This window comes from Plecotus auritus (assembly GCF_963455305.1).
Source record: "Plecotus auritus genome assembly, chromosome: 9".
NCBI lineage: Eukaryota > Metazoa > Chordata > Mammalia > Chiroptera > Vespertilionidae > Plecotus > Plecotus auritus.
Window position 1 is genome coordinate 54,224,169 of NC_137783.1, and position 13,410 is coordinate 54,237,578.

General features: G+C 39.0%; 1 protein-coding gene and 1 pseudogene across 5 annotated transcripts in view; one reads left to right on the forward strand and one right to left on the reverse strand.

The window, feature by feature from the left end:
* The window catches only part of NRG3 (neuregulin 3), a 1,127,062-nt gene that overhangs the window by 138,662 nt on the left and 974,990 nt on the right, over positions 1–13,410 (forward strand). The gene's annotated exons all lie outside the window — the stretch shown is intronic.
* On the reverse strand, positions 7,584–12,552 carry LOC308257723 (eukaryotic peptide chain release factor GTP-binding subunit ERF3A-like; annotated as a pseudogene). The gene is made up of 2 exons: positions 12,431–12,552; positions 7,584–8,807 (listed from the first exon to the last, which is right to left on the reverse strand). The product of its transcript is annotated as a eukaryotic peptide chain release factor GTP-binding subunit ERF3A-like (transcript).

A 13,410-nucleotide genomic window follows, 5' to 3' on the forward strand; every position in this document is an offset into this window, starting at 1 on the left:
TACCTGCATGTCAAACCTGAGCCACTCAGTTGCGTGTGACTGTCATTGGAGCTAAGAAATCAGCAGCCTTTCTTGTAAACCTGAGGGTCATACTATTCAGCTATTTACATCTTTGCTGCCATTGGTTTGATATCCTTACATCTTTAACAATTCAGTTAGAACAGTGTTTACTCCAGGGGACCACATAGTCTCCATGCTATTTTTAATCCTGTTTTGTATGTTTTGGAGAATAGACTTAATTTCATATTAAGTGTATAGACATATCAGGTGTGGGATCATTTTGGATATTCTGGTAGTTATCAAAGTTTTCCACCATCAGGGATAGGCAGTAGAAGGCAGGGGTTAAGCAGAAGTTGAAAAAACTCTTTGAGTATGTTGCTTAGTATTTATGAACCCAAGTGTATTTATTTAATTAGTGGTGGTGATAATCTTGAAATGCCAAATTTTGGGGAGTGGTATTAGTACGTCAGTGGTAACCTGTGCCTTATACAACTCTTAGTACCCATCTTCTACATTCTACTGTTGTGGCCAAGAAACATGGAGATGGACATCCATGCCAACTTTGTTCCTAACATTTCTGTTAAATAGTTAAGGGTCCATTGTACACACAAACCTAATAATTCTAATGCTTTTATGCTCTAAATAATTTGAAAATATATATGATGTTGGCTTTACTGAACTACATCAACACATTCTGGAAATGAGTCTTTTTATTCTCAGTCCTTCTTTCCTCCTTCCTACCAGCTACTACGCATGCAAGAAAACAGTTTTGAAGTACTTTCACCTCCCTTTGTCTCTCCCAAGACTGCATGGTAAATGCATTATTTGTTCATTCTTTAAAGAAAAATGTTGAGTGCTTGGTAAGTTCCAGGCTTTAAGAATGTATGCTTGGGAGAGGATGAAAGAAATGGTGTTATTTACTCAGTTATATGTACCCCTATATTCATATCAGTGTTATTTACAGTAGCTAAGATCTGGAAACAGCTCAAGTGCCCATCAGCAGATGAGTGGATAAAAAACTGTAATACATTTACACAATGGAATACTATGTGGCTGTGTAAAAGAAGACAGCATGGATGAACCTGGAGAATAATATGCTAAGTGGAATGAGGCAGTAAGAGAAAGACAAATACCATATGATCTCATTAATATGTGGAATCTAATGAACAAAATAAACTGATGAACAAAATAGAGCCAGAGGCATGGATACATGGTACACACTGACAGATGTCAGAGGGAGGTGGGTGGGGCAGATGGGATGAAAGAAGGTAAAGAGAATAGACAAAGAACATATTCATAGCCCATGGATAGAGACAACAATGAGGTGATGGGCAGAGGTTGGGGAGAATGGGAGATATCTGTAATATGTCAACAATTAAAATATAATTAAAAAACATTTTGTTTGGTTTGTGGACACTAATGAGTGTGTGATGGAGAGATGATATGTGGGGGCAAGTGAAATAGTGTTTAGTTAGAAAGGCATCGTAATAGTCCCAGAAAGAGATTTGAGATATAATTTGAAGAGAGAAGAACTGGGTCATGTTGGTGAATTGCAGGTGTAGAGGAGAGAGGGAGTGATGAAGACTTCCTGATTTCTGGCAAGAGTATCTGGGTGGCTGCTCTTGTGTTTAGTCAGGGACACTGGAAGATGAGTAGGTCTGTGGGTTAAGTCATGGCTTTGGAAGTATGTTTGAGTCTTATATAAGATATATAAATGGAAATGTCAAATAGGCAACTAGCTGTATGAGTCCTGATCCGAAAGAATTCTGGAGGAGACGAACACTGGAGACTCTATATGCAATAAATGATATTTAACCTCGTTTCTGACAACATTCAGGATAGAATATAGATTAGGAAGAGGGTGGGTTCCCGGACTGGGCCCAGATGGTCCTCAGCTATGGTGAAGTAGAGGAGGGCAAGGCAGGAACATGTGACTCAGCCGGCGTGGTGAGGTTGCAGGAAAAGCAGGAGATGGTGCTGTTTCAAAGCCAAGAAAGAGATGCATGTATTTTAAGAATGACAAATTGGCCAATCATATTGAAGGCTATTTCGAGGCAGAGAAAGATGATTGGAACCTATCCATTGGATTTGGCAACATGGGGTTTGCTTGTGGCCATTGCAAGAGAAGATTTAGTGCAGTGGTTGGGGCAGAGGCCAGGTTGGAGGGACCTGAATAGCTTAATGGAAAGTGAAAAAGTGGAGGGGGAGTTTGTTGACATCTCTTTTGAGAAGTTTGGCTGAGAGGGACAGCAGAGAAAGGAGGTGGTTGGAGGGCATATGGAGTAAAAGGAAGTTGTTTTGCTTTAAAAAGGTGACACACTAGAGCAGCGTTTATAAACTAAAGTTTGTGGCCCATTAGTGTCCTTAAAATAATTTTGGGTTGCAATCGTCATTTAAAAAGTAGGTAGATTAAAAGAGAACATAGAATACAAATCTCATATGGTAAAGGTAAGAATTTTATGGAATATATTACTATGCCATAATTATAAATAGTTACATATTTACACACATATATTGGATTATAAAATATTTTCCCTAATGTGGATCACAGTCTAAAAAGTGTGGAAGCTGCTGCACTAGGAAATACTTGCATGGTGAAGGGGGTAATTGAGTGGGAAGACAGGGACTGGTGACACAGGAAAAGGGGAAGCCAAAGGATAGAGTTCTTGAGCAGGAATGGGGAACTCTGCACTCAATTATTTTATCTTTTCTCATCCACTTCCCCTATGGCTTCCCGCAGCATCAATAAACCAGGCCCATCGTTTTGCAGGTATGTATCCTAGGCTTGAGAGAACTATCCCTTTGTCAACAGCAATGATTTGTCATAGGTACTGTGTTAGGGACTTGTTTCCCCAGAATTCATAAGTGGAGGTGCTATAACTTCCAGGACTTCAAAATTTGACTGAATTGGAGATGGAATTTCTAAGGAGGTAATAAAGTTAAAATTAATCATTATCCAATATGACTTTTGGATTTAAAAGATGAGACAGTTTGGACATAGACAAACACAGAAGGAAGACCACATGCAGATACAGAGAGAAGATGACCATCTGTAAGGCAAGGAGAGAGCCTCTCAGAAGAAACCAAGCCTGCCAACACCTTGATCTTGGACTTCGAGCCTCCAGAATTGCAAGAAGACAAACTTCTGTTTTTTAAGCCCCTCAGGCTGTAGTATTTTGTTATGGCAGCTGTAGCAGACTGTCTGCTATCTCATTTGTTGTCTTCTGACTCTTTCTACACTCTGAGGTGTGGAGGAGTCAGATCAGAAAAGCCTGGTAAAGGTGAGAAAGCTGAGGTGTAGGGATGAGAAATGACTTACCCAAGGTCAAGAATGAAAATAGCTAGTAAGTGGCAATGAAATTTTGTAAATCTTGCCCAATGTTTTTTCCATGATGAAGGCTATGTGACAGGACTTCTGAACCTGCTATTCCTATACAGTAGATGTGACTATTTGCTGGTCCATTTGTTAGGACCAAAAGTTACACTTCTCTGCAAATGTAGGTTCTGACATTTTGTGAAATAAGATTAAACATTTAAAAACTTCAGAGAGTCCAAAGACAACATATATTACCATTTAAAAATTATTGCTCTTATGTAGCCCATGAAATTATACAGCCCAATGAACATTTGTAAGTTTTAGCCTCTTAATGAGACGTGATAAAACTTGACCAGTGCATGGGAAAGAGGAGAGCTGATTTTCTCTAACCGTAATGAGCTATGACATTTCTCAAAACAAGAACTGGGAACTCTCTCAATAAAGTCATCACCGACTTGTTGTTGCTTTGGTTGCCTGCTACAAACACACTGAGTGATCCCAGTGAAGTCAGTGAAGTTGCTATCCATGTTTCTCCATTTATCCTGTCCATTTTCCCTTTACACTGGTGAATAAGATGTGCTTTCAGAACATTTGCGAGTGACTGAAAAGGAAATGTGTGTAGTATGTGGAGAGTGAATCATGCTTCAGTGTAATGAGCATCCTTATGTATGTCACCTGATGAAAAGGTGTAAGAGTCTTTCCAGCGTACAAACCTGAAGATCAAATTGCTCAGTTGCAAGCCGTGTCTGTGTTAACTGTGTAATGTTAAATAGATCTTCAGTTTATACTCCTCTCTATTATGCATTTGATCCTGTTTCCCCATAATCTACAGCTGATATATTGATTTTTTACAATCAAATAAGTATTTTATGACAGCTGACTATTGTTACTGATTGACTACTTTTATATGTTTATAGGCCATTGAAGTTTCTTCTCACTTCAATTGTCAGTTCATATAATTAGCCCATTTTTTTTATTTGTCGTCTTCTCTTGCAAATCAATTTGTACATGTTCCTTTTATCCATTGTATAATATTCATTTTATTAGTTGTATGGATTGCAAACATATTTTTTCCCAGCAGTTAAGTTTCTTTTTCTTTGCATGTGACCGGTTTTATCTTATACATGTTTTCAGTATTAATGGGTTCCGAAATGTTTATTTTTTCTTTTATAGTTTTCCTTTTTTTGTGTATCTATCTTGATATCATCAATATATTCTCTATGTTATACTCTTAAATTTTATATATTTCTTTATCTGATTTAAGTTATTAATCCAACATAAATTTCTTTTTTTTATTGTTTGGAGAGAAGTAGAGATCTGATTTTTTTCCTTTCTCCATATGGATAGCCAATTATTCCTGCACCATTCTTTGAATAGTCTATCTTTTGCTCATAAATATGTAGCCTATTATATTTGAAGTCTCATAGATACATGAATTTACTTTAAAGGCATTTATTCTGTTACTTCGCTTTATTTGTCTATCCTTTCAGCTGTATACACTGTTTAATCTCTGTAGTTTTATAGTAATACCTGATAAAAGTTAAACTATGTCACCTCTTCTACTTTTACTTTAAAATTGCCTTGACAGATACTGACCTGTAACTCATCCATACATATTTTAGCATGAAGTTTTACATGCATGAAAACACTGATAGGATTTTGATTGAAATTGCTTTGAATTTATAGATTATGTGTGGCCTTTATGGATTTCAGGTATATTAACATGATATATTTCTCATTTGTTTTCTTTTATGACATTTAGTAAATTATATTATTTTACTATAAAGTCTTTTACATGTTTCTTAGTTTAGTGCTATTATTATTATTTAATTTATCTTTACTATATAGTTTGGAAGGTCAGGAAAAGACATTGAACTTTACTTAGATGACAAGGTGAGACACTGGGCAGGCAAAGTGTTCCAAAGAGCGTGATAGCTGTTGTAAACAGAGTTGTTCTAAAAATAGTGTTCAATGAAAAGCTAAATGCTATGTAAGTTAGATAAGCATACTAATGCAAAAATATAAAAATCATTGAGGGAAACACATGCCTATTGAGTACCCCTATCTGGAAGATAGTTTATATATCACTGAATTTTTCCCTGGTCAGTGAGGGGGATGAAACCTAATGAAGGCAAGGACCATGGCACATGGCACAGAGCCACTCAGGGTGATGGCTGCTCGTGTTTTGCCTCATCCACAGACCTGCAATCCAGTGTCCCATCATCCTTGTTCTGCATCCATCTCTGGTTGGCTCTTTATTTTGACTTCCATTTGCCCTTTGCAATCATGAAGAACAAAATTTAAATAAATCACAAAAAGCATTCATGATTTAACAAATAATTGGACACACTAACATCGCTAAGAATAATCCAAGGCAGAATTGGCTGTGAGCATTTTGGCCAGTTGATGGTTTTAAGGCAACCTTTCAAGCAGTTTTCAGTGTAAGGCATGTGCGTGCCTAGCCCTGTCTCCTGAGGAAGAGGAGCCCACGGAAGCTCTGTTTTGTTAGCCCCACACAGTGAAATGCAGCCTGCAGTTTTCTTTTTCAGGTTCAAGTGTGAAGTTGATTTTGAAATTTACTGGTTTAGGTTGGATGTGCTATCACTCCCAGATGTATCAACTATGCATTTTCTCTAAAAGCCATACTACTATTTTGCCTTTACTCATCAATGATACTTGAATAGAAGGAAGTAATAAAATATTAATATCCATTTATTCATATGAGGAAAAGTAATGTAGAAATTTCTGAGATGGAAAGTGATATGTATTGATTCTAAAAATAAGAAAACTCAGAATGGCAAGCCTGCACAAGCCGGGGTTCTCCATCACCTGAGGTGCGCCTGCATTGTATCCTGCCCCTGAGATAGAAGACGAGGCTCTGTCTTTTTATTTCCTCTCTAAATCAGATGCAGGGTTCTTAGGGTCTTTAGGGACTTCAGAAAGTCAAGCATTTTACCAAACACATGTATTTGGTGTGTGAACAGAGGCCTAGTGGGCTGGAAAGCTCTGCGTGCAGAGATTTGGGTCCTATAGTGACATCTCTTCATTGGAGCATCTTCTATCAAAGCCCATCTTCACTCAGGCCCTGGCAGGTGGGACGGCCCCTTACGTGCATGGTAGAGGCTCATCACACTGAGGGAAGCTGGTCCAGTTGGCCAGTGTGCAGCAGTTCACAAGAAAATGCATGCTCTCCTAATAGAGTCTTATTGGGAATTTGGAAAGGGGAGCTCCATCTTTCTAGGGGACAGTATTGTGCATTGATGAAGGGGAGTGATGAAGTGCTGGGTCTGACTGTTCAGCCCACCTAGGCCTCTTTTGAACATTTGCTTAGTGGAGGACCAATGACAATCCATTTAATAGGGAGGCCCTAAGACACAGGGCAGAGTAGAAGCACAGCAAGAATCTTAATTCTGACCCAGTCATACCACCAGTTGCTATGAGCTGCCCTGTTTTTGGACTTTTTTCATTGATCAACAAGAGAAGGAGAAGCTATGCTTGTTTGTTTTCTCTCTGCCATGGAGAAGTACAGACAACAGGCCTCGGCCAGGTGAGGTCTGAGGTGTAGGGTGGCTCCGCCCACACCACTGAGCATCCATGAATCATTAACTGAGAGATGATTTCCTAAGGTTCTTCCAGGCACATGGTGAGGGGGTTTCCCATACACTTTATATAGATTTAACCATCAAGTGATAAAATAATAAACTAGTTTACTCAGTTTTACAGATGAGGAAACTGAGTCTTGGGGCAGTTAAGACATTGGCCAATGTCATAAATAGGTGTGGTATTGGAGAGACAGAATATCTAAACCCAGGAGTCTACCTGAAAATGTATGCTGGTAACCACTATGCCATGCAACTTGATTTTTTCAAATTGAATACTTTATTAACATAGTAGTTGTCTTTGTAACATGTGTACACACAATCGCACACTCAGAATGATCTGCTTGGGGGTTAAAAAGTCTATGTGTGCCTGAGGGATAAATGAAATTTTTTTTCAAAATGTAGGGTTTTGGTATCATAGGCGATGATGTCCATATCACTTACAAAGCTATCACCAAAATCTGGTCTAGAAAAGAGTTTGTGAGGGAAGGAAAAAATCTTGGAGAAAATTCAGCAGTGGCATAGCAGAGTTCTCAATGTAGAAAGCTGACAAAATGTGGAATTGGCAGGATACGGAGAGAGGTTTGTCAATGGGCAGAAGGTGGTGTGAAGTAGGTGTCTGCAGTCATTTTTCCGCACAGTATTGTGCAGGGTCATCAGGAGAACCCTTAGTCTTTCCCTGGCACCCGTTTCAGAACTTTTCCAATTGCAGAGGCCTTACCCTCATCTCTTAGGGAAATCGGCCCATCTGAGGGATATCTTTAAAGGTCTCAAAGCAGATGGGTCCTGCTGTCCTTATTTGAGCAATGCAGACTTGACCTTGTTTCACAAAACTGGGTCGAGTCTTACTTTTTTCTTTTGATTTTTCCTCTACCAAGCAAATTAAGGTTGTTACTTAGACTTCCTCAATACAGATAGGAATCTGCAGCACTGCGTAACCTGGGTAGATGATGGATTTGTGCTCTATAGTCATTATCTGGGCATCAAATGTGCGTCCATAGATTTTGAGGTTTTCACCGAGGGCTACAGAATCAGTCTCTACATCCTCAGAAAGGATTCCAAGAACTTCCATCTGTGCTTGTTTGGCATTGTCACAAGGTGCTGGCCTTTACAGCTGTATCCCGACTCCAGCTCTCCCAGGACCACAGTGCCTGTGTCCTGTATTGATCCACAGTTGGTAACCTGATTGGTCCATCAACTGATCTATTGAAGTTTGGTAAATTATCCAGATATGGAATAAATGGTAATCCAATATATTGAGGACAGATGTCTGATTGCTTTTTAAGATTTGCTCAAATCACTCCTGAGCAAGGCATAAAGTGAATGTTCAGTTTGGGATTGAAGCCAACTTTTTTCATCTTCATATCTCTCATTGCTCCAATTCACTGTTGGATCACCCATCTCATTAGTAAGCACAATTAAGTGTTTTACACCTGCTGTCTTTGCCAGCATCGGTGTTCTCTTGTCTGCCCTCCTTTTTCAAGTCCAGGTTCAGACTCCCTTTCCTGGCAGAGATGACCAGGACAGCCAGCTCAGGATCAGGAGCACCACCCTCATATTTGAGACAGAATTCCTGTGGCTGGGGCATCTGGAATTGTGAAATTCTTTCCTGTTTCAAAATAGTCACAACCCACTTCTACTGTTTTACCCCTGTTCTTTCTTCCCAATCTGTGTCTAAGTCCCAAGACCATTTCCAAGTTTCTGTTTTACTCTTTAGCTTCTTTTTCATATTTCTCAGGTATCCTTTTGTCAACCATTCCAGGCAGAGGCACTTTTTGTCCCCCAGGGTCAGATCTGCCAGCATGTGCCCAATGAATGCCACACTTGCTTGCTCCTTTTAGGAGCCCCTGGTGGGGCAAACACAGGTGTAGGTTTCCTCTTCCTCCTCCACACTTGCCAACAGTTGTTATTCCTGTTCGTGTTGAAGTGATATCTAATTGTGGTTTTGAATTGCATTTCCCTGATGATTAGTGATGTTGAGGGTCTTTTCATGTACCTGTTGGCCATCTGTATGTCTTCTTTGGAAAACTGTATTCAGATCCTCTGCCTATTTTTAAATCAGATTGTTTCTTTGTTGTTGAATTGTGTGAGCTCTTTATATTTTTTTTTATATTAAACCCTTATTTAGTATGTGAGTTGGACATATTTTCTCTCATTTGGTAGGTTGCCTTTTCATTTTGTTGATGATTTTCTTTGCTGTGAAGGAGTTTTAGTTTGATGTAGGCCTACTTATTTATTTATTCTTTTGTTGCCTTTGATATTGCTGTCAAACCCGAAGAATCCTTTTCAAGACCAATGTCAGTTTCATTTTCTTTCATGTCGCTGCCTAGTTTCCCCATCACCACTCATTGAAGAAACTGTTCTTTCCCCATTGCATTTTCTTCAGAGCTGGTGTGTGAGTTTTTTTTTTTTTTAAACATCTCTGTTCTCTCTGCAGTTGTTGAAAGTGCCTCCTTAAAAGAAACAAAGCATGATAGAATTGCTAAACATAATAGTAGTATTTATTGAGCTCCCATGGGCCAGGCATTATTCTATGTAACTTTTCATGTATTATCTCATGTAATCCTCACATAAGTCCTATGAACCACAGAGAATTAAATGTCTTGCCTAGATCATAATGCAAGCAAGAAAGATCTGTACTGGGCTAGATGAATTGGCTTAATGTGGATAAGTCTTGGGGATGACGTATAACAGGTGGGTGGAGCTGATCTACAACCTGACAGAAGGAGCAAGAAGGTTGTAAGTTCTGGGAGGAGGTCTCACTTCTGGGCAGCAGTGAGAAACCAGAGATGAATGAAGAGGAGAAGAGGAGCTTAGATATAGCAGGTCAGAGGGAGAAGAAAGGAAGAGACTGGGGAGATTCTAGAAGGTAGAATATCCAGACTGATGAGTGAGGAGCAGAGATGAAGAATGGGAGAGCAGGGCAGTGTGAGTTCTGTGTAAATGAAGAGAATGGATTCTCTTGAAAGCTTTTGGAGATCTCTAATCCACAAATAGGAAATGGAGGAATTGATCTATTTTCTTTAAGTCAAGCATATTTCTCAGTATGGTGTCCGAAGTTTCTTTCTAGAGTCTGCATTGGAATCATCATATGGTTTGACACCCTCCCTTCCAGGTGGGGACAACAGTGCAGTAGGTTAGCATTGCCTTAAAACATGAAAGAGGAACATGTGAAAATTCTCACATGGGTTCTGTGAAAAAGAGAGTATGACAGTTGATTAATGCAACACCAGATTAATCTGTCACAAGATTTTGAAGGCACTGCTTTGAAACATGTCATTTCTCTTAACAGACTTTTCTAGATTTTCTCAGGAAAGGTCTTTGTGAATTGATTATTGAGAGTTCAGTATAGATTTGAGAATATTACTGTGTGAAAAAAAGCCAGGGAACAAATCCTGTCTTCACTCTTTACCAGCTATATGACACTGAGTAAATAATGTAATTTTCTGAACCGCAGCGTTTTATCTGTGAATTGAATGGGGAGTGTAAGATGGGAGATGCCAGGGAAGTGAGTTAAGGCCAGAGGAATAAAGACATCATTTGCCATATTTCAGTTTTCCTCAAAATGTAGACACAGAACAAATCTTAATTTTTTAGTAGGAAAGTCATATAATCAAACTTGTGTTTTAGAAAGGTGATAGAAATGGTGTCAAGGATGGACTGGAGGGAGAAAAGTTGAGGACACTTTCATAGTTTATTTATTTTTGATACTTAACATCTCTTTTTCCTGTAGTTATTTGCAAGTCATGTATTTGATGAAGTGTCTGTTCATGTAGGTTTTTCTTTTACTAAGGTAAAATACACATTATATAAAATGTGCTATCTTAATCACTTATTTTTTGTTAATCCCCTCCTGAGGATATTTTTTTCCCCATTGATTTTTAGAGAGAATGGAAGGGAGGGGAGAGGGAGAGAGGAAGAGAAACATCAATGTGAAAGAGTCACATTGATTGTTTGCCACCTGTACATGCCCTGACCAGGACTGGGATCAACCCTGCAACCCAGGTACATGCCCTGACCAGATTCAAACCTGTGACCCTTCACTGTGCCAAACCTGCTAGGACTTAATCACTTTTAAGTGTACAGTTTAGTGGCATTAAACACATGCAAAACACTGTGCAACCATCTATCTTCATAACTTTTATCTTGTAAAACTGAAGCTCTGTTCCAGTTAAACTATAACTACCCGCCCCTACCCTCACCCCTAAAAGTCACCTTTCTAGTCTCTGTCTTTATGATTTTGACTACTCCAAGTGCCTAGTGGAAGTGGGGTTGTACAGTACTTGTCTTTTCCTGACTTGCTTATTTCACAAAGCATGTCCTCAGCTTTCCTCCGTGTTGCAGCATGTGTCAGAATTTCCTCCTTTTTTAAGGCTGGAGAATATTTCACTATGTGTTTAGACCACAGTTTGCTTTTCTATTCATCTGTTGATGAACACTTGGTAGCTTCCATGTTTTAGTTCTTGTGAACAATGCTGCTATGCATTTGTTTGGGATTCCAAAAGTGGGATTGCTAGATCACATGGTAATTCTATTTTTAAACTTTGAGGAACTGCCATACCATTTCTCCAGTAGCTTAAGCAGTTGGCATTCTCACCGGCAGTGCGCAAGGGTTCCACATCTTTGTGAACACTTGTTAGTTTTTATGTTTTTGATAGTATCTATCCTGATGGCTATGAGAGACACTTGTATGTTTTCAAGTGAAAGGTAATGAGGGTCAAGGTGAGGCATAGCCATGGGAAATAAAAGGTGGGGAACTCAGATGGGAGATTTTTGGAAAATGTAAGCAATTGAGTTTGTTGACCGAATAGTCTCATATGAGAGGATGAATTATATGTTCAACTTTGAAATTTTGACAAGTGTCCAGTTTTGACAAAAGTGATATTGTTAGAATCAAGTAGGACATAAGAGGTGAAGAATGGGATTTCTTGAGAGGCACTTTAATGTTTATTAATTTATTGATATTTATACATATTTTCAAAGGGAAAGAATTGTGTTGAAGCACAATTACAATTTTTTTAAAATTTCAGGTTTATAGAAAAACGTTTTACCTTGTGGAGAACTGTAAATTGTGATTATATGTTTTACTGAAAGTATCAGTTAGAAAAGAACATAAAATGTTGCTTGCAATTAATTTAACAAAAATAATAACATATTTGTAGAATATTTTATAATTTGCAAGTCTCCTTTATATAAACTGTCTTTAATATTTCAAAAGATTCATGATACTTCTATTTATTGGTATTCATCAAATCCCTTTTGAGTACCCACTGGGATCAGGATCTGTCCTGGGCCCTGGAGACACACCCAGCTCTCACAGAGCATACATTCTAGGAACAGGCCCCTGAGTTCAGGTATCAATAATAGGAATTCTTGACTTGGGTCCTGGCAAGGATTTGGGGATAGAGAGGTTCTATGATCCCAGTAAAATTTCCAAGAAGAGATTTTTATCAGATTTTCAAAGACATCTATAATCCTAAACTGGTTAGGACCCATTGTCTTCCAGTTAACTGACCTGCCCAAGGTCCCAGGAATCAAGTGACCACCTGGGTCTTTGGCCATCGGTTTCTTGCACTCCGCAGTGCCATGCTGCTGCTCAGTATTAATTGTGTCATCCTGCTCTGAAGAATGATCCATCTTCCCAAGATTTTATAGGTCATTTAACATTCTTATTGTAAAAGTGACTTCAGTACTTAATGAATTTTCTAAGACAGTAGACTGACATTAGTTTCTTAGAGCTTTTGACACACTGCCAGTTCTGCTGTGGTGAAGGCAGGATCCCTCTGTCTTTGTTGGAGAGGAGCATGACAAGGCTCCTGAAGAAACACCAGTGGCTTTTCTTTGATTGTCTTGAGGATGCAGAAACATGTGCCATTCCTAAGAAGATTGTCAGCCCTGGATTGCAGGACACAGACCAGTGCCTTGGAAATGGCCTTCATGACTTACTGCAGTGGGAGCTTGGGGCTCTGTGGCGAAACAGCCTTTATATGTACACACTCCCACCTGACCTTGGGTCAGAGCACTTCCAATCAATTGATAAGTGCAGCAAGTGGAACCACAGTGCTGGTGAGCTCTCACAGTATGTGGAACAAGGCTGCCTGGGACTGAGCGACATGGAGACTCTATTGATTTTCTAGATGCTTTTATCACATACTCCTAAACTCCAGGTCTGGGAGTTAAGTCGGTTGCCAGAGATGGTACCAAGGACAAAAAGAAAGCCTAAATAAGCCTAAATATTATAGGTTAAAATGGAATCCCTCCACCCCGACCTCAGAAATAAAGTATTTTTTCCTGGGAAAAATAGAGAAATTTGCTTATAGGCTATCTAGTATCTTAGCAATGAACGGAAATTAGGCAGAAATGTTTAAGCAGAAATTAGTTTTGTAGTTTATAGCACTGGCCTAGCAGAACATCAATCAAAATGCACCTGAATAGTCCCACCTTCTAAAACATTTTCTGAAGCCAAATTTAACTTTGTTCAGGGATAATAAAGAA